Consider the following 22,072-nt stretch of genomic DNA (forward strand, 5'->3'; position numbering starts at 1 on the left):
GAACTGTCCAATCTGAAGTCAAATGTCCCTGTAGGTATCACATTCAGTTTTTCTCCCTTATGTAGATTACAATTTTTACCATTTCTGTTGGATCTTATTGTAACTGTGGCCTGAGTATTTCTCAGATGCAAGTGACATAGAAAGTAAAATGGAGTAAATAAATTATCGAATTACAAACCATATGGCAGCTCTTCCAGCTGGTCAATATACATCCTTACTACTCTCCAATCAAGATCACTATGAGCATATATTTCTGGCGATATATATATATTGTAATTCGAGCCATGTCAGATATCCATTACTTGGCACTCCATAGCATAACTTAAACCCATATCTTATAGGTTTGCCTCGAATTAGTGGTTTTGCCCCATGCCACCCAAAATAAGAAACCATATTTTCGTCAACTGAATGGTTTTGCATGTGAGACGCACATTCTCTTCATTTTTCATGCTTATAAAGAGGGCGAACCTTAAAAAATCTGTCATTAACATTAAGTTCATCGTTGTTGCAAACGTGAATATTTGACGTAATGAACTTGAAGCGACCCTTGGATATTGCATTAGAAGTTAACAATGTTGCATACATCTATTGATATATCCCAATACATGTCTTTCCTTCGTAAGACAACATAACCACTAAAAAGGAAAAAAGCTAAAAAACACTTGATTTTCTCAACAGAGCAATCTCCAAGTCTGTTCCTCTTCACAGCATATAGGTCTGTCTGTTTCACCATCATGCTTAATTAGGATGATGGTGAAATACACCAATCAATATCCTGTGAAGATGAACAGAATTGGAGATTGCTATGAAGAGAAAATGAAGTGTTTTTAGCTATTTTTCTCCTGTCAAAAAGTAGTTCAAAATATTCTAAAGGTTCCTTCAATAAGTGTTTTACAGTACTCATTTGTGGCCATTCTGTGGTTGTAGGTGGAAAATGTTGTTTTACCTAGTTATACTTATGAGATGTTTTAGTTTATTTTCTTCATTTTGGTGCAGCGAATTCTCTAGGTGCTGAACAGGTTAGTGCAGCAGTGTATGTGGAAGGCATGGAAGCTCTACTTGTTGAATAGTCAGTATCCATATCATTTGTCAAAACTGATGAATTTGGAATTTTTATGTTGTTAGACATATCCCCCCCCCCCCCCCAAGTTATGCTGAAGCTTTCAACTGACTTGCTGGAATATGCAGTTGTGCTCCATAGTATTTTCTTCACTTCTACAATTTCATCAGTTATTCTGATATAGTTTACTTAAGGTGGAGGTAGGCAGAGTATTATTTCCTACAGCATTTAGCCTGTTCATGTCAGATGACCATTTTCTGCTCACCTCATCAATGTATGTGCAGAAGATTTGCGCATATCGAGGTTTATGTTCTAGAAAGTAACTACAGGAAAGCGCCTGGATAACATGGTCGCTGGAGTGCAGGGTGAGAATAATCAGTTCCAACACAGCCTTGTGGTACACAAAAGATAATTGTTTAACCAGTTAACCTTAGATTGTCTGTTGTGAGATAGGCCTTTGCCATTTATCAGACGTGAAGACTCCTTAGGTGTAAAACGCACATCCTCATTCAAGGAACGTATACTTCAGAGGATCACATCTGGTACAGCACGATCTCTGTGGCTTCTTTTGAAAGCCACAACAGTTGGAGTGTCTTTGGATATCTTTGTTTGAAGCCAAACTGATCGTTTAGTAGGAATTCTTCTGCTTTATGTTATTGAGGTGGGGGACAGTTTAAGATACTGCTGCAAAAATAACATTGACTGAACTTAACCAAAACAACAAAATAATAACTTTGGGGGGCCACTGATATTACCCTGGCTTGGGGGTTAACACCATTTCCGGGAGTTTTCAGCATGTAAAGTTATGGTACAGTATTTTAATATGTCCAATACATGACAACATCTTACCATAAATTATGCATCATGGGCTACAAATTTTCTGACCAATGTACCACAAATGTAGCACCACTGTTCAGAGACTATTCTCCTAAAAATGCTATTTATTGCCTGCAGTAGAATAATTATTAGCTTAACCACATTGCAGTTGGTTGCAAATTACTAAATATCGTTGCTGTTTCCAGAACTGTGGAATATAATTTTAATATTACTGTGTGGTATGTATTAAATAACTTCTTTGATACACAAATAATTTTTTGAAGGTTCATTCCAGCACTGATGTAAGATGCAAGTAACATTTCCTCAGTATTACTGGGTCTAGTGCACAGGATTGTGTAAAAAAAAACTGTTCTAAATAGTTGTTAGCAGGGGTATAGATACAGGATACGGTGGGTGGGATGAGGTTTCAACCCCTCTCGAAAAATGTAGCTGCTTTCTGTTTTTTAAAGTGTGTTTAAAGTCGCTCACACTGAAATATTGCAGTTATTAGTTATAACGAATATTAAATTAAATTTTGCCCATTGAAGCCTTACAATGACTGCAATGAGTGTTAGATTGCAAAGTTTGGCAGCCATGAGAAGTGGCACAATAGAGTAAATTGCAGTGATAAGCTGAGCTTTGGCTCTCTACTTGTTGTCAATATACTTCGTGGTGACTATCTTTACATTTCGACTGCTGCCCACTCCAGTGATCTCACTGTGGTACCACTATTGTAGCATGGCGAATGCATGTTGTGTGTGTGAACACAAAATTAATTAGTGTAACGAGTGTGTTTGAACATGAACAACTCTATGAGATTGTCGCAGAAGATGCCAAGTAGCACTGTGGTGTAGTGGTTATGATACTAAACAGTTGCATGAAGAATCGTGAGTTCAAAATTCACCTGGACTGTAGAATTTTAATTTCTATATTCGGTTTGAGTACATTCCAGAAGTATCCACAAATGTCAAGAATCATCGTACTGGAATGTTCCGTAGCTGTATATATGTTCTGGCCGAAGGCAGTTAGCTCCCCACTCTTGTATGTGCAAGTGCTGAATAAACCTTCATTAAGTGAAGTTAGTGCTCGTTTTTCATCTAATTACACCTTCTTCTACGTGACATTATTCTGGTGGAGACGCTGGGTATTGGAACTTGTCATAACGCACATTATAGACGACTCAGTGGCTCCCATCAGGCCACGACAGAGTCGCCGTTTACGTTGCGAGAAACCCGAGTTCGAGCCGGGTTCTCTGTTGACGATGGCCATGATCAAAACAAGTGGCAGAAGGTATATGAGCGTATAGCCAAATTTAACAAATGGGATGACACCGTCTGTTTGGCTAACGTATTTTTCTACTTGGAGGGCACTGCCAAGCAATGGTATGAGAGCAACAAGGAGAAGTTCACAACCTGAGAAGTATTCCAGGCGGAACTGCGCAAGTATTTCGGTGACACGCAACTACAGAACTGCAAGGCTGAAGATAATCTAAAGTGCACGGCACAGTGTCCAGGAGAAACTACAGTATCCTACATTCAAGACGTCTTGGACCTGTGTAAAATAGTGGATCCTAAAATGAAGGAGGAAGAATAGGTTGCAAATCTCAAGAAGGGTGTTGCTGAAGACATGTATCAAGCCCTACTCCTGAAGGAGGTTTCGACAACAGACGACTTCATAAAATGGTACCAGTATATCGAACAATGCATCAAAAAAAAAATTACACCCAAGAAGTTTGAACGGCTTCCAAACGTCGCATCGATGTCTGTGATGGAGGAAGCAACTGATTTTGCAAGTGTTCATCGTCAGATAGCGAGAGAGGAAGTTCAGAGGGCACTTGGATTGCACGGCGAGCAAAAAACCGAGACGCTTCAAGAGTTCACAAGGGCGAACGTGGAACAGACATTGAACCCAATCTCTCGTCCTTCATTTCCTTTTAAAATGGTGAAAAAGTCGAGACGCAGGCGCAGTTACATTCCTACAATGCCGCATAAGGAACCGGTTTGGGCACCAAGGAAGACTGACGTCTGGAGGATCCACGATAACCAACCAGTATCTTTCCACTGCGGACGACTGGGACATGCGGTGTGCTATTGTCGAGAACCTAGCCGCTGGAGAGGAAGCTCCCCAACAAACCGATCAAGCTCTCCATCGCCGTTTAGAAGCTCCAGCCGATCACCTAGCCGCCGCAACCTAGAAAATTAAAGGCTGCAACCTTTCTTGGAGGTGAGGCCGCCTAAGAAAAAAATCCTCCGTCGTCGATTACTACAAAAATGATTGGAAACTATGTCGATATCCTCATGGATGGTCGACCAGACCTTGTGGACTATGGAGCATCATATTCAGTCATTTCGGAGAAGTACCGTCGGCAGTTGCAGAAAACAGTATTCGTCGACAACAAAACATCTCTGCTGAAGGTGGCTAATGGGCAATGTGTAAAACCTACAGGAAGATGTGTCATTCGTGCGGGTATAAGTGGCCATGCACAGCCATTAGAATTCATCATCTTACGAGAATGTAGTTATGATGTCATTCTCGGATGGGACTTTTTGAAAGCTTCTCTGGCAATTATTGATTGTGGTCACGCGAAGATTATGCTAGGGGAGATGAGATACTGTGGGCAGGAAGATACTCATCCGAGTGTGTGGAGGCCATGTGTGCTGGAAAAAGTGATCATTCCTGCAGTCAGCGCTAGAAGGGTAACTGTCATGTGTCATGCCATGCAGCACTCCATGGATCTTGTAGTGGAATGTAATAGAACCATACCACTGAAGAATAACTTGGTCATCCCAGCCTCTGTCGTCTCGTTTAAGAACGGATTCGGTGAATTGTGGATAGTTAACTGTCGCTGAGAACCGCAGATCCTTCCAAGAAGCATGTGCATAGAAAACGCTGAGCCGTTAATTGAAGAACAGCTGAGTGTCATAGAAACCTCCCATGCTGAGTCTGTGAGCGAAATTAGCGCTACCACTGCGAGTCGAGATCTTCTAGCTCGACTATCACCAGATCTCACTAAGGAACAACATAATTAGCTACTTGCCATTCTTCAACAGTTCTATGAATGCTTCAATCCACAGGTGAAGAGCAAATTAGACAAATCGACGGTGAAGTACCGGATTAGCACTGGAGACCATCAACCAATAAGCCAGAGAGCATACCCTGTGTCAGCAACGGAACGTCAAATAATTCGCGACGTGGTAGAGAAAATGATGAACAATGACATCATTCAGCCTTCGCAGAGCTCATGGTCGTCACCAATGGTCCTCGTCAGGAAGAAGGATGGCTGTTGGCGCTTTTGTGTTGATTACAGGAAGCTTAATAAGATAACTTACCATCTTCCACGAATTGACGATACACTAGATTGTCTGAAGGGGGCTAAGTTTTTCTCCACCTCTGAGGGGCTGTATGAGTTTAAGGTAATGCCGTTTGGTTTGTGTAAAGCACCAGCAACTTTTGAACGGATGATGGATAATATTCTAAGGCACCTGACGTGGACGATGTGTCTTTGTTATTTGATGACATTATCGTGTTCTTAGAGACATTTGATGAACATATAAAAAGACTGAAGGACGTTCTTAAGTGTCTCCAACAAGGCGGACTGAAACTTAATCCAAGAAAGTGTATCTTTGGAGCAAAAGAAATAAAAATACATGGACACCTTACGTCAAACGAAGGTGTGCGGCCAGATCCAGAAAAGGTGAGATCTAGAACGGAATTTCCTATTCCTAAAGGTATTAGAGATGTCAGAAGGTTCCTCGAATCAGGTTCTTATTACCATCGTTTTATCAAGGACTTTTGTATCAAAGCCAGGCCACTCCAAGAGTTGTTAAAAGCTGATGCTGAATTTATCTGGGGTGGTGCTCAATAGGATTCCTCCGATGTGCTGCGTAAAGCTCTGACGACTGACCCTGTACTTGGTCTGTATGATGAGAGAGCACCTACAGAACTACACACAGATGCCAGCGGACATGGGATCGGTGCTGCTCTGGTGCAAATTTCGGATGGAAAAGAGAAGGTTATAGCCTATGCTTCTAGGACACTTACAAAAGCCGAGAGAAACTATTTAACTACAGAAAGAGAATGTCTTGCTGTGATCTGGGCCATGTGCAGGTTTCGACAGTATCTCTATGGAAGGCCATTCACAGTTGTTACAGACCATCATTCACTTTGTTGGTGGACAGGTCTTAAGGAGCCAACAGGACCAGACACCAGGTGGGCAATACGTCTTCAAGAGTATGACATTACCATAGTGTAGAAAAGTGGAAGAAAACACCAAGATGCCAACTGTCTCTCAAGGAACCCTGTACAAGACCATCAAGACTTTGATGAAGATAGTGACTGTCTCGCTGCACTCCAGGACGCCAAGGTATCTGAAATTATGCTTGCCTCAAATCAATCATAGGATGTGAAAGGACAATTCAAGGTAGTTAATGGTTTACTTTGCAAGAAAACTTCGATCTGTTTGGAAAGATTCCTAAGCACATGAGCTTACATGTTCTACAGAAATTCCATGACACACCTGAGGCTGGACAATTAGGATTTATTAAGACATACGACAGAATTCGCAAGAGATTTTTCTGGCCAGGTGTATTTCGGAGTGTCCATCACTATGTGTCACACCGTTGAGATTGCCAGAGGAGAAAGGCGGTTCCTCAGAAAGCACCTGGCCCACTCATACCAATTCCACCAGCCGAAACGCCTTTCCATCGTGTTGGGATTGTCCTCCTCAGAGGATTTCCAACGTCTGCTAGTGGCAATAGATGGATTATTGTTTGCACTGATTATCTGACGCGCTATGCCATTACAAAAGCCGTGAAAACAGCCGAAGCATCCGAGGTAGCCAAATTCATTGTGGAAGACATTGTGTTAAAAGAAGGTGCCCCAAGGTCGTTAATTACGGATCGGGGGAAAGTTTCTCAATCGAATTTTGTGACAGAGATAAACCGTCGGTGCAACATTACTCATCACATGATGACTGCCTAACATCTGCAAACTAACAGGCATAATGAACGCCTTAATAAGACCTTGGCCGACATGCTATCAATGTTGAGCAGAGTAACTGAGATGAGGTGCTACCTTTCCTGACGTTTGCCTACAACACCGCCAAACAATACAAAACAGGGTTTACGCCATTTTTCCTGGTGCATGAGCGTGAGGCGACTACGACGATGTACACTATGCTTCCGTTACATACTGATGACGTGGACGACGACTACATCGGCCAGGTGTTAACCAGAGCTGAGGAAGCTCGGCAGGTACCTCGACTCCTCACGCTGCAGGCTCAAGAAAGCGATCGTCGAAGGTATGACTCGAGCCACCGCCCTGTTGTCTATCAGACCGGCGACCTCGTCTGATTCCTCACTCCTGTTCTAAAGGTTGGTCTCTCTGAGAAGCTCCGCAGACGCTACTTTGGACCTTATGAGGTTGAAAAACAGTTGTCTGATGTTGCGTATGAAGTTGAAGATTTCGATCCCGACACAAGACGACGAAAGATCAGAGATACGGTCCACGTCCTTCGAATGAAACCCTGTAAGGATCCTGCAACCCAGGGCAAATTCGAAGCTTCAGAGACAGGCAACAAGCCGAAAGGTGAGCGTACCAGGAAAAGAAGTTCTAAGTCCGTGCACTTGTATGTGCATGTGCTGAATAAACCTTCGTTAAGTGAAGTTAGTGTTCATCAATCATCTAATTACACCTTCTTCTACGTGAAAATATGCTTTCACACAACCCTGTTACTTCCGTGTGTAACTTACACCACAGCTGCTGATTGTCTGTGTGAATGCACACCTAAAGTGGCATCATTGCGTAGCAGACAGATAACATCCCCTTGCTTAGAGTCTGCACAGGATACGGTGACTGATGTGCAGTGACAAATTTTCGTTTAAAGCGTTGGGCGAATACCTTTATTTGTTTGGTATGGGAAGCTAACGCTGTCTGTCAACTTTTGGCCTGTCAGCAACGCGTAGTGATGACAAAATTGAGACGCATGCCTTGCATTCTTTCTCAAACAATTTTACAGATAGTATTCGATTAAAAAAATCATTTTTGCGTTACTTATAGCTTTATACGTCAGATTCATGATGATGTGCCCATAATTTTGTTATTGGTTATAATTATTGTGATATTTGCACTTACATAAGACACAGGCAAAATTCGAGAAAGTTTACAATGAAAAATAGGGGTCGCTATGATTTTCATTTTGGTGCATAGTACATAGAGAGTTGAGTGGAGGTCTCCATCTGTCACCAATCTCGAGAAGAGTGATCTGATGTAGCACACTCATCTGCGATCGCGCGCGCGAGCGATTTAGCCAGAATGAAATATCCACAACATTCCTCGTATTTCATAAACAGTTTGTGATATTGAAATGATATTTTGACAAATGATAGCACCCAAAGAGGAGAGTATTTTGCCATATGGCTGTTATGCACAATTTCATTGTCTTCTGTGTTATTCAGTTAACTAAAGACTTTTGCGATCAAAGAATGTAATTTTTAAGGGTCATCAATAGCTGGTGAAGCGAGAAATGCTGTGGGTTTTGTAGCAACATAAATGAAGACACTACACCTTTATTTTTGTTCCGAGAATGTGATTTTTCATAAGCTATTGACGTTACTCCTTCGTTCTTCACTTAATATACTTAATAAACCACTGTTTCAGGATTCCCTCGCAACTGCATCTGCATAACATGTTAGTAAGGTGACTTAGTGTAAACTCTGCTGCATTGTGACGAAATAAGCAAATTTTAACATGGCAACAAGAGAATTGTAGGTTTTACTTAAAATTCGCCACTAGCGACGTTTCTCTGAAAATTACAAATGTTTAACAAGTCAGGCGAAAATACATCGCTGCTTTTGTTGCATTTTCAGTGAAATACTTTTAGAAACTAACCAAAGCAGACATGGGCCTCAATTTAGAACGGCACTTGCACTCCAGCGCTTGGCATAGGACCTTCGTCCATAAATACAATAGACTGGCCCTGACGTCATTTTCGTGGCTCCAACATCTCTGGGCTAAAGTCACGTGAATGTTGGCAAAACATGGTTGTTTCGTGTTGCGCTTATGGCTGTACTCAGCGTTTTGTCGGGGGAAATGGCATTACATTTCACGTGTGTTTCTTTGATAGTGCAGATGCGTTTATTGAAATCTGCCGACGTGACTTTTATAAGTTTTTCACACTTGAAATAGAGTATCACGTAAATTAAAGTGTTGAAAGTGATGCCTGTAAAGTCAGACTCATATTAAATTTTGGAAAGTATCTGTGATAATTTGGTTACAGAAGTAAGTATAACCGTTTCTCATTCCTGCTCATAGGGTCCCTAAACATGAAAACCGAAGGCAGCTTTGGGTACAGGCCCTGAAACGGAAAAACTTTAAGCCATCTGCACGTACGCGTCTTTTCGTATATACAAGTGAGATTATAATAAGGTAAGAGCACCTATAGTCGACACATGAAGAGAATGTTTTTCTAACTTCTAATACTATTAAATAAATGTAGGCTCCAAAATTATTTTCTGAAACATCGAAGTCTCACCTTTCATCTAAAATATCATTTTTTTTAACTGGTAGTTTAAACTTTTGTAAAAATAGTAGGAACTGAACCTTTGAAGTGCACCTAAAATTGATACTCTAAAATGGACCTGCTCCTAAAGTCGACAATTTTGGCACCTATAGTTGACATAATTCCCATATTCCATTTTATTTTATAAGTGACTAGAGCTCAAAACGCGGCGAATCCAATGTTTAAAGTTTTGACACGAGCCCAATCATACTGTTTAAAAGAATTTTAACGACATTTTACTTTAATTGATAGTTTATAGTAATTTCGTACCGCTGCCCACCAAAGGGGCGCTCGATGTATTTGTTAGATAGTATAAATGGTACTGTGAACAAATCCAGGTCAAATGTAGTTATGACATAATTTTTCGCAAATAAAAAAGTAATTTTTGTTGGAACCGTTTGGCAGTCAATTGAGAAATGTGGGTAAAATACGATACAAACATAGGATGGCAGACCGCTGATTTGAAATCCCGCCACGTTTTGCCAACAGTCACGTGGTTTATGTTGGAGCCACATCAGCCCTATAGCTTCTACACAGCAAGGCCAGTCTACTAGTATCTATGGTCGAAGCATAGGACCCACCTGCAACCCACACCACTACCGCTCTCCCCACCAATGCCCTGCCGATTGCGCATCTACCGGCCGCATTATTCTCTGCACACGCTTTGTCCCTTCTCAATGTGGCGACATAGGTCTCTTTACTGGTTTCTCTACACCTCAGATTCTACTGAGGTCACAGCTTAGTGTAGTACAGACAACTTACATCGACTTCTATCGATATCTGTGGAGTGGAACTATGACGTCTGAGATCACTGAAACTTGAAACAAAAAACCTGGTTTAAACATGAGAATGATTACTAAAAACTTGAACACTTTTAATGCTTTCGTCTTTAAAGCGTCTCAGCGCTAAATTTGTAGTGCCTCCCACACAACAGGAATTGGGAAACAGAGTTTTCATTCATATCTTGAGTGGATAATCGTCAATTCTCTGTGATATAATAGGTTTTTTGCGCTGCCTGCACTATTTAGCTCTTCTGACATGATATGTGTCGAAAATGCCCAGATTATTCATATAAAAAACGGGAGATATGAAGTCTTGCCCTCTCCCCCACCGCCCACCCACACCTCCTTCTGAAAAATTTCTGTGAATGCCCACGAATATATCTAATACGTAAGTTCGACTTGTTTTCAGTGGTATAACAATACGTGGTTGCTGTGTGTTCTGGGGTCACTGACCAGTCTCCGAGAATTTCTATGTTTACTCGAAGTTTAAAAGATGAATATAATATGTGGAATTTTTAAAACTTTTCGTCACACTGATAGCAACAAGGGAATTGCAGTACTTAGCGTGAAAGATTGTGTTGTTTGCCCTGTTCACCTGACCTGATATTTCGTGTTAAGTTTTTTACTTATATTTTAGAAATCGAAGTGTTATTAAATAATTGTGTTAATTTAATCATGCTAACCTTACATGGATATAAATGTAACTTTTTCCATAATCTATTTAATAGTAAGGTTAGGCTGTTACATTTTACATAAACCATAAATAGTACATTTCTAGCGGTCAGTTAAATTCACTGAAAATAAGAGTAATGTTCCAAAAGACAGAACCTTTAGGGAACATCACATTGAGAGTGGAAATGTGACTTTAGACATACCGTAATGTATAGAGTAATATTCGTAAACGAACATAAAATGTTTCTTTACTCAGTTATAGGGAAGTTGTATAGTGGACAGGGGAAGGTACAGAGAAGCCATCCTATGGTATGATATACCTCAATACCATATATAATTTTGCTTTCGAATCATATTTCATTTCGATAATAGTTCCACCCAGCTGCCTATCCTTCCCTGATACGCCACACCTACAAATTATGGCTTAGGACACGTAATTTTGAGAGTATTTTAAAATTGTACTCATCTGGAAAGCAGCAAAAATCGATAAAAAGGTGAAGGAAACTGAAAACTATTGATTATGAAGAAATCATGTAATTCCAACATGGCAGACCTTTACTTCTGCCACAAGCCAATAGCAGTATAGCTTGTTCAATGGAATGTTATGGAAGGAAATCTCCACAGTGCTGACATTTGTAGCTTGGTTTGTGAACTAACAGCTAACTGTAAGAGAAATGATCCAAGGAAGTAACAAAGTTTCGTGAAAGTCAGTTAGAGTTACGTTCATGTTCACATCTAGTACTTAGTTAGTTAGTTAGTTACTTTCATGTTGCGTAGATCATTTTGCACGATAAATCGTCATGATGTGGAACGAGTCATTTTTCCATTCATATTGCAAATTAATTTGTACTCTAAACAGCACCATATTATTACTATTACTATTATTATTATTATTATTATTTCCCTCGAAATGAAAGTAAGATATACAGATTGAGTTAGCAATTCCTACCCACCACCTTTTACATGTTACAAACATAGAAATTCTTCTATGGAATAGAAGGAGTTGTCAAGGTGATACTTTTTCAATTTATTTTCGGATTTTATCTTGCTGTCTTTTAGACATTTTATATCCCTGGGTAAGTGCTCAAAAATTTTTGTTGCAGCATTGTGCACCCCTTTCTGTGCTACAGACAACCTTAATGTTGATTAATGAATGTAATTTTTTCTTCTAGTATTATAATTATGTACCTCATTGTTCCTTTTGAACTGTAGTGGATTATTTACAACAAACTTCATGAGGGAATAAATATACTGTAGTAGTCAGAATGCCCAACTTCTTAAACAGATGCCTACAAGACGATCGATGGTGAGCACCATATATTAATCTTACAACACGTTTTTGGACAATGAATACCTTCTTTCTTAAAGATGAGTTCCCCAGAACATAATTCAATTTGGCATTACTGAATAAAAATAAGCAAAATATGTCAACTTACTGATTTCTCTCTCACTAAAATTTGCTACGATTCTAAGTGCAAATGTGACTGAACTTAGTTGTTTTAAGAGTTCCAAAATGTGTTTTTTCCAATTTAAATTCTCGTCACTATGGACACCTAAGAATTCTGAAGTTTCCATCCTATGTATTATTACATGACCATGTGTTACACTTACCACCAGTGCAGTACCCCTACAAGTGCAGAACTGAGTGTTATGTGTCTTTGTGAAATTCAGGGTGAAACTATTCCCAGAAAACCAGTCAACGATAATTTTGAGAACTTTGTTCACCATTTCTTCCATTTCTGTATGTATACTGGGAGTGATTACAATACTGGTGTTGTCTGCAAAAATAACTAATTCTGCTTGTTGTACATTAGATAGTAGATCACTTACATATATGAGAAACAGTAGTGGACCTAAGATTAAGCATTGGGGAACCACATATGAGTTTTTTTTCCCAGTCAGAATTATGTCTCTGGATTCTGTTGGTCGAATTACTACTAAGTACAACTTTCTGCATTCTTTTGGTTATACAGGGTGGCACACGAAATGTGTTACCATTTTGTTTTTTAATATAAGCTTTATTGTCAATACAATCTGAAAGGAACATATACTACAATGAAGAGCCATCCATGGAGATTTGTTCCAACTCAGCACATGCTCAATATGTCCACCATTTCGTTTCCTAACTTCCTTCAAACGAACACTGAAGTTAGTGATTACCCTATGGCACATGTCTTCCGTAATTTCACTGCAAGCTTGAGGAATAAGTCTTCTGAGCTCCATTAAATCACGTGCACGTTTCGGCAAAATTTTTTCCTTTATGTATCCCCAAAGAAAAAAGTCGCATGGATTGAGGTGTGGACTATTGAGGGGCCAATTTTGTCCATCATTGAAGCGACCTGGAAACCTGAGTGAAATGATCCGCATGTCGAAATGCTCGTGTTAAAACTCCAACACAGTGTTTGCAGTATGTGGCCTTGCTCCATCTTGCATGATCCACTGCATGTTGAAGGGCAAGGCAGTAGCAAGAAGCTGTGGGAAGAAGCTATTGCGAAGCATGCTCATATAACGCTCGCTGTTCACAGTTTCTTTAAAGAAAAAGGGTCCAATAAATCCGTGACTGGAAATTGCTGTCCACGCTGTAATCATCGGAGCATAATGTAGTCGTTCATGAAGCACTTGTGAGTTTTCAGTGGCCCAAAAGCGTACATTTTGTTTGTTAACCACACCGTCTAAATGAAAATGCGCCTCGTCTGAAAACCAAACGTTGTTGAGAGTTTCTTCCCTATCCACCGCCCACTGAGCAAACAGTAGTCTCTGCTGCTTGTGTTCTTCAGTGAGCTTCTGTGCACAGGTCATCTTGTATGGGTATATATGGAGGTCACTTTTAAGAATGCGTTGAATGGAGCGTCTGGATATTCCCAGTTGCACTGCTGCCTTTCTACACGATTTCCTGGGACTTCTCTCTACAGCAACTCGTACTGCTTCAATATTCTCTGGCGAACAAACAGGCTTAGACCGAGGTCGCTTCGCTTCCAATACTGTTCCTTCCTGTACAAATTTATCGTACAACCTGTGGATGGTCTTCTTGGAAGGGACCCATCGTGTGTTACACTGTTGTCGAAAACGCCTCTGAGTCACAACAAGGCTTTTCGTTTCATGAAAAAGTAACACAATTGCGGATCGTTGCTGTGTCGACAGTCTTCCATTGTCAGCCATTGCTGCTTACTAGTCTCCTAGCGGCAGTATCGTGAATTTCACGTCATTTCGTAACTCATTTGTTTTTCCAAGCTCTGCTGGTACTGCTGTAGAGATCCCAGCGGGATATCTAATGTGCGTCGTAAATTGTGAAAGAAACAATCGGTAACACATTTCGTGAGTCACCCTGTATATGACATTATTGATTAGTTGGCTATGCCATCAGTCCCACGAAACTTCAATTTATCTAGGAGTATACTATGATTCACACAGTCAAATGCCTTGGGTAGCTCACAGAAAACACCTACCAGTGCTGTTTTATTAATTAATGCTTGTAATATCTGGTGTGTGAACATGTAAATGGCATTCTCAGTAGAGCAACCCTTCTGAAACCCAGACTGTGATTTACCGAGGATATTATTGTTGCCAAGGTGAGACACTATTCTAGAACACATCACCTTCTCAAAATTTTGGAGAATGATGTTAGCAGTGAAATGGGTCGGTAGTTACTGATGTCTCTCTTATCACTTTTCTTAAAGAGTTGTTTAACAGTAGCTTTGAATACGCTGAGGTGACAAAAGTCATGGGATATCTCTTAATATTGTGTCGGACCTTCTTTTGACCAGTGTGGCATGAGCTCAACAAGTCGTTGGAAGCCCTTTGCAGAAACACTGAGCCATGTTGCCACTACAGCCGTTCATAATTGCGAAAGTGTTGCCGATGCAAGATTTTGTGCATGATCTGTCCTCTCGATCATGTCCCATAAATGTTCCACGCGATTCATGTCAGGCGATTGAGGTGGTCAAATCATTCACTCGAATTGTCCAGAACGTTCTTCAAACAAGTCGTGAACAGTAATGGCCTGGTGACATGGCACATTGTCATCCATTGAAGTAAGGTCCATGAACGGCTGCAAATACTCTCCAAGTAGCTGAACATAACCATTGTCAGCCAATGGTCGGTTCACTTGGACTAGAGGACCCAGTCCTTTCCGTGTAAACACAGCCCACACCACTATGGAGCCACCACCAGCTTGCACAGTGCCTTGTTGACAATTTGGGCCCATGGCTTCATGGGGTCTGTGGCACACTCTAACAATACCACAGCTCTTACCGACTGCAATTGGTATTCAATTGACCAGGCCACGGTTTTCCAGTCGTCTAGGATCCAACTGACAGCATCACCAACCCAGGAGAGGCACTGCAGTCGATGTCGTGCTGTTAGCAAAGGCACTCACATTGGTCATCTACTGCCATAGTCCGTTAACGCCAAATTTCCCCGCACAGTCCTAACAGATACGTCCGTCGTTATCTCACGCAGTGTTGCTTGTCTGTTACCACTGACAACTTTACGCAGACGCTGCTGCTGTCATTAAGCAAAGCCGTCGGCCACTAGGATATCCTTTGTGAGAGGTAATGTCTGAAAGCTGGTATTCTCGGCACACTCTTGTTATGGTGGATCTCGGAACAGTGAATTCCCTAAAGGTTTCCGAAATCATATGTGCCATGCGTCTAGCCCCTAATTCACCTCATGCGACCATAATAAGGTAGGAAACCTTTTCACATGAATCACCTGAGTACAAATGACAGCTCCATCAGTGTACTGCTTTTTTATACCTTGTGACTGTAATACTACCGGCATCTCAATATGTGCATATCGCTATCCCATGACTTTTGTTACCTCAGGGTGTGAAATTAAGTTAAATTAATACCACAGCTCAAGACCAACAGCTCACTGCGTAATAGCTTGTCACCGTCACAACAGATTCCTAATTCCATCGACGAGTTCTTAGCAGTACTAGGGGGCATTGCCTCAGGATAAATTTGACAAACTGTATGGTATTGTCACTTTACAGGAAATAAAATGGAATGGTACATTATGCGTCCACTGCTTCCACGTAGATAGGCAAGCTTTGTGATTTTAAATTTAAAAAAACATCGAGTTAAATGTGAAAGTTGTGCAGCAATGGCAATTTTTCATTTAAAACCTAAAAACTTCAAGATCGAAGTGTAAGTTATAGAAACATAGCTCACCACACCTCTGTCTCATTAGTTTACCTGAGTGAGCTAATCCTTAAATGAAAAAATTATTTGCTGACTTCCATAATAATACCTTCAATGTTAACTGTTATGTTGTCAGGAATAAAAGATTGCAGTGACATCCTTTTTTTTTAGTCGATCAGCAAACAGATATATTTTAGAATCACCTGTAATACCGGAGGGCATATCATTTATAGAAATATGGAACAGGGGTGGCCCCAGCACTGATTCCTGAGGCACCCCCTCTGCTCTCCCATTTAACCATGCCCCCACTCAGACCCCACATCATAGCCATTCTCTACATTGTGGATAATGTCCTTTTGATGTCTGTTGTTAAAGTAAGAGGTGGACCAGTTGTGAGCTACTCCCCATATTCCATAATGGTCCAAGTTCTGGAAAAATATTTTGTGATCAACACAATCAAACGCCTTAGTTAAATAAAAAACCATGCCTAATGTTCGAAACTTTTTGAATAATACATCCAGCACCTCACAGAGAAAAGAGAATATAGCATATTGTTAAACAACTTCTAGGTCTGGACTTTACATTTGATAGCATATTATGTGAAATAAAATCTTCAGCTATTCTTTCATAAGCAGTCTTTTCAACAAAATTTAGCAAGCACTGATAGCACAGAAATAGGTCTAAAATTGTCTACATTATCCCTTTCTCCCTCTTTATAAAGTGGCTGTACTAGCAGTACTGTAATCGTTCAGGAAACTGATCATTCTTAAGGGAAAAATTACAAATATGACTAAGTACAGGGCTAATATGTGCAGCACAGTGCTTCAATATTCTGCTAGTTGCTCCACCATATCCATGAGAGTCTTTAGTCTTCAGTGATTTCATTACTGACTCAATTTCCCTCTTGTCAGTAACACAGAGGAGTATTTCAGATATCAGTCTCAGAAAGGCATTTTCCAAGAGAGTTATATGATTCTCTGTAAAAAGAAAGTTTTTATTTAATTCGCCAGCATTTCTCTGAAAGTGATTGTTAAATACTGTACATATATATGACTTATCAGTAACAGAAATATTTTTACTACGAAATGACTTTATATCATCAGTCTTTCGCTACTGACCCGTCATTTCCTTCACAACTGACCATATGGTTTTAATTTTATACTGTGAATTAGCTATTCTTTTTGCATACCACATGCTCTTTGCCTTCCTAATGACATTTTTAAGCACCTTACAATACTTTTTGCAATGAGCTGCTCTAGCTCGATTGTGATTACTTCTAACATTTTGACATAATTCCCACTTTATTCCATATGATATCCTTACCCCACTAGTCAGCCACCCAGGCTGTTCCCATATGTTCATTTCATATATTCACTTGGATCTTTTTATTAATTCAGTACTTATATAAAATTCTCCTAATTTTAATTAAACTGGGTCGTGACCCAGCAAAATTTTATGACACACGAAACTTATGGTAAACTGCAGAGTTCCACAGTGACTAACTTCCCCCAGTTTCTGTTTGCAAATCGCTTTCCAGATAACCATTCACCTATTAATAATTAGTGTAGGACACTGTACAGTTAGTCCTACAAAACAAGGTAATGAAAAATCGCAGTAAGAAGTAAACCAAACAAAAACTTTCCTAAGGCCTCACTTTGTTATATCAGCTGCAACCTAAAATAGGTACATTTATTACAGTTTTCAATAAACAAAAACGCACTGATGATGGTACATATGTGCTGAAGCATGTTTGGGTAAAAAAACAGTGTGTTTACAAAAAGGCAGAATCTATAACCTATAATCACATTACAATTGTCATAGTCAATAATCAGTTCATTGCAATATGCACACTCCATTTCCAAGTGTAGGGTTTCTTCATATTGTGATACCATTTAAAGCAATGCTCAACAATGTGCCAGTAACAACAAGAAACCGTTCACTGTGAAATGACAACCGTAACACAACATACTGGTACGCCATATAAGCTGGAAGCAATTGCAAAGCGGTATGAAAACATTCGAATAATCACCGAAAATACTCGATCAAAATATTGCTAGCGTCAAAACAAGATGAATCATTCCTTTTCAAGGCAGTAAAGACTAATGAATGGTGCAGTGGGGAGGGTACAGTCCGACCTTCATCTTTCCTGCATACAATCCGAAACAAACATTCTGCGGTAAATCCATTTCCTTGAACGTTATACAGATGCTACTTTAACCAATCAGTTTTCTCACTATCATTTTATTTTAAAATTAAAATAAGAACAGCGAATAATTGTACTTATAGCAGTATGTGTTTTGTTGGCTTGTATGTGTAACACATGAAATGTCCTTGCATATCACCAATGGTATGCACCCCACTGTCTGGGCACCCCCTCTCCAGAATCAGATCAACAAAATCCGACGTTTTAATGTCATGGAATGGCCATATGATTAGTGAAACTGAACAGTTCAGATTTCTAGATGTTCAGATAGATAGTAAACTGTTGTGGAAAGCCCACATTCAAGACCTTGTTCAATTTTTACTATTCAACACTATCTGAAGTAAGTGATAGTTCGATGCAAAAAGTAGTCTACTTTGCTTATTTTCATTCGCTTATGACATACGGTATTATATTTTGGGGAAATTCTTCCCATTCTCATGACATATTTTTGGCTTAGAAACTGGTGCTTTGGGCAATAAGTGATGTAAGTTCGCAAACCTCTTGTCAACTCCTGTTCATTAGTCTGTATATTCTGACATTGGCCTCTCAATATGTTCCTTATTTACTGCCGTTTTTGTTAACAATATGAGCTATTCCCAAGAATTAGCAGCTGTCACTTAGTTAACACTAGGCAGAAATCCAATCTGCATTTGGATTGCACTTCCTTGACTCTTGTGCAGAAAGGTGTGCAGTATACTGCTGCATACATTCTCAGTAAGCTACCACAAGAATTCAAAAATCTTAGCAGTAATCCGCCCACTTTCAAATCGAAACTAAAGAGTTTCCTTATAGGTCACTCCTTCTATACTGTCGAGGACTTCCTTGACAAAATAAGCTGAATCCTGTGTTATACTGTTGATAGCGTTTAAATAAACTTATGGTTGGATTTTTTTGATTTCATAAACATTTTATTTTATCTGTTATTACTTTTATGTTATAATTTCATGTACTGACATGTTCCATGAGCTTGGATATTTGCTCCTTAGTTTGATCCTATATAACTAGATGTGTAAAACAAAATAAATAAATATATCAAATAATTCAGAGCAAGCAGATGTTAAAGCCTCAACAACAAAAATAAGATATATTAAAAAACTTAAGACCTACCTCGATTGCGAAAAAAGCACCTAGTATTGAGTGTTAACCCAGGTTTCGGCGTAGACAACTACATCTTCTTCAGAACAACAATAAAACCCAGAAGTGCCTAAGAAGACCTTTGTCAATGATTAAAAGAACACCATGGCTATACGTTTATAAACGAAAAAGAAAAGGAAAACACAAATAGTACATATGTACAAAGTCAAAACCACTACTTAAGTTAATGGTGTACGCTCTACCTCACACCGGCCTATGCTCGATGGACCAGGACCCGCCATAAACTGCAGCTACAAACGGTCGCTCACTTAGAAGCCTGACCCGCTATCTATGCACATGCGCAAGACAAGGGAAGTTACTTGAATGCGCATGCACATACGAATACGAGAAAGTTTATACATGGGTCGGGACTAAATAGCCTATACATTCCCAACCGTGGATCAACGTATATCAAAAAATGAAATGGATAGAACAAGAGACGAGCTAAATAGGAGATGAAACCTAAAAATAACCGCACACGGTTGCTTATGCTAGTGAAGAAACTTATATATGAAGCTACCTCTGACAACAGGAGGAACTCTTCAAAACAATAGCTAAAGCCAGTAGTTAGCCTGGGCGGAGGGGGGGGGGGCTGAGGGGACATAATCTAAAGACGTCGTGGTAATAAAAATATAGGGATAAAACGTGAGGTGTTGAACGGGCTAAAATCACCTTCATCGTAAAAGGAAAATAAGGACAAAAAGAAAGAAGATGAAGAGCTTGACCAACCGCACTCGCCAATCAGTGCGCGCATGTGATAATCCCCAGATCATCAGATTTACAAGTATGAAGAACAAAGTAAAGACGTGAAACCTTCAAAAATTTTTCTATTTCTTAGTAGGAGTTGGTCATTGAGGATATTGTCTTTAATATGTTGCAGATGCTTAAAGATCTGCATTTCTTCCAAAACATCCAGTTTTAAGCCCTTAACATCAGCATGAAGTAACTTGATATTAACTGAGGGGCTCGGTGCATGAGCCGTTTGCACAAGGTGTTCCTCATAAGTAGAGCCCTTAGTACCATCACCGCTTGTAGTTGGAATATGCTCTTTATACCTGAGACCCAGAGCTCGCCCCGTTTGTCTGATGTAAAATTTTGGACAATCCCCACATGTAATTTTATATACTCCTGATTGGGAAATTTGATCGCTCTTACTCTGCAAGGAGTGAATTAAATTCCTATGTAAACTATTATTAGTAGAATAGACGACTCTGAAAGTATGGGCTCTGAGTAAACGCCCCAATTTGTAACTTATATTAGCTATGTAAGGGATAGATATCATTGCCACCTGTTTGTCATCTAACACATCCCCTAGGGTGGAAGACAAAATATGATTTTTATTTATTTTCTTGTTATACATATGTCTTACCAAGTGAGGCCTATAACCATTATTTATAGCAATATTCTCAAGTGTGACCAGTTCAATTTCTACCACATCTGGTGCAAGAGGGATAGCTGTAACTCAAAGAATATTAGAACGAAAAAAGGCCGTCTTATGAGCGGACGGATGGGCCGAGTCTACAGGTATAATATTGTCGGAAAACGTGTTTTTCCGAAAAATATTAAATTCAATGCGGTTGTCAACCACAGTTAAAGTGAGGTCCAAAAAATTTAAGGACCTAGTATCGGATTCTCGCTCAATTGTAAAACTGATATTATGGTGAAGCTCATTAAAATCGAAAAAATATGGTCTACATCATTTTGAGAACCATCAATGATTAATAGAATGTCGTCAACATATCTTTTGTAAAATTTTGTTCTCCTAAGAATCTCTCTGTCACTGGCAAAAAAATCTGACTCTAAGTAGTTCATAAAAATTTCTGATAAAATCCCAGCTAGGGGGCTTTCCATAGCCAAACCTGCTGGTTGTAAGTAAAATCTCCCATTAAATCTAAAGTAGTTGTGTTTTAAAACGATCTGTAGCAGCATCATCAACTCATTGACCTCTTTATCCAAAAGTTTTTTATGGTGACGTAAATTGCACTCTAGTACTTGCAGTGTGTGGTCGACTGGTACACTCCTGGAAATTGAAATAAGAACACCGTGAATTCATTGTCCCAGGAAGGGGAAACTTTATTGACACATTCCTGGGGTCAGATACATCACATGATCACACTGACAGAACCACAGGCACATAGACACAGGCAACAGAGCATGCACAATGTCGGCACTAGTACAGTGTATATCCACCTTTCGCAGCAATGCAGGCTGCTATTCTCCCATGGAGACGATCGTAGAGATGCTGGATGTAGTCCTGTGGAACGGCTTGCCATGCCATTTCCACCTGGCGCCTCAGTTGGACCAGCGTTCGTGCTGGACGTGCAGACCGCGTGAGACGACGCTTCATCCAGTCCCAAACATGCTCAATGGGGGACAGATCCGGAGATCTTGCTGGCCAGGGTAGTTGACTTACACCTTCTAGAGCACGTTGGGTGGCACGGGATACATGCGGACGTGCATTGTCCTGTTGGAACAGCAAGTTCCCTTGCCGGTCTAGGAATGGTAGAACGATGGGTTCGATGACGGTTTGGATGTACCGTGCACTATTCAGTGTCCCCTCGACGATCACCAGTGGTGTACGGCCAGTGTAGGAGATTGCTCCCCACACCATGATGCCGGGTGTTGGCCCTGTGTGCCTCTGTCGTATGCAGTCCTGATTGTGGCGCTCACCTGCACGGCGCCAAACACGCATACGACCATCATTGG

This window comes from Schistocerca cancellata, chromosome 4, assembly GCF_023864275.1.
Source record: "Schistocerca cancellata isolate TAMUIC-IGC-003103 chromosome 4, iqSchCanc2.1, whole genome shotgun sequence".
In the NCBI taxonomy this organism is placed as follows: domain Eukaryota; kingdom Metazoa; phylum Arthropoda; class Insecta; order Orthoptera; family Acrididae; genus Schistocerca; species Schistocerca cancellata.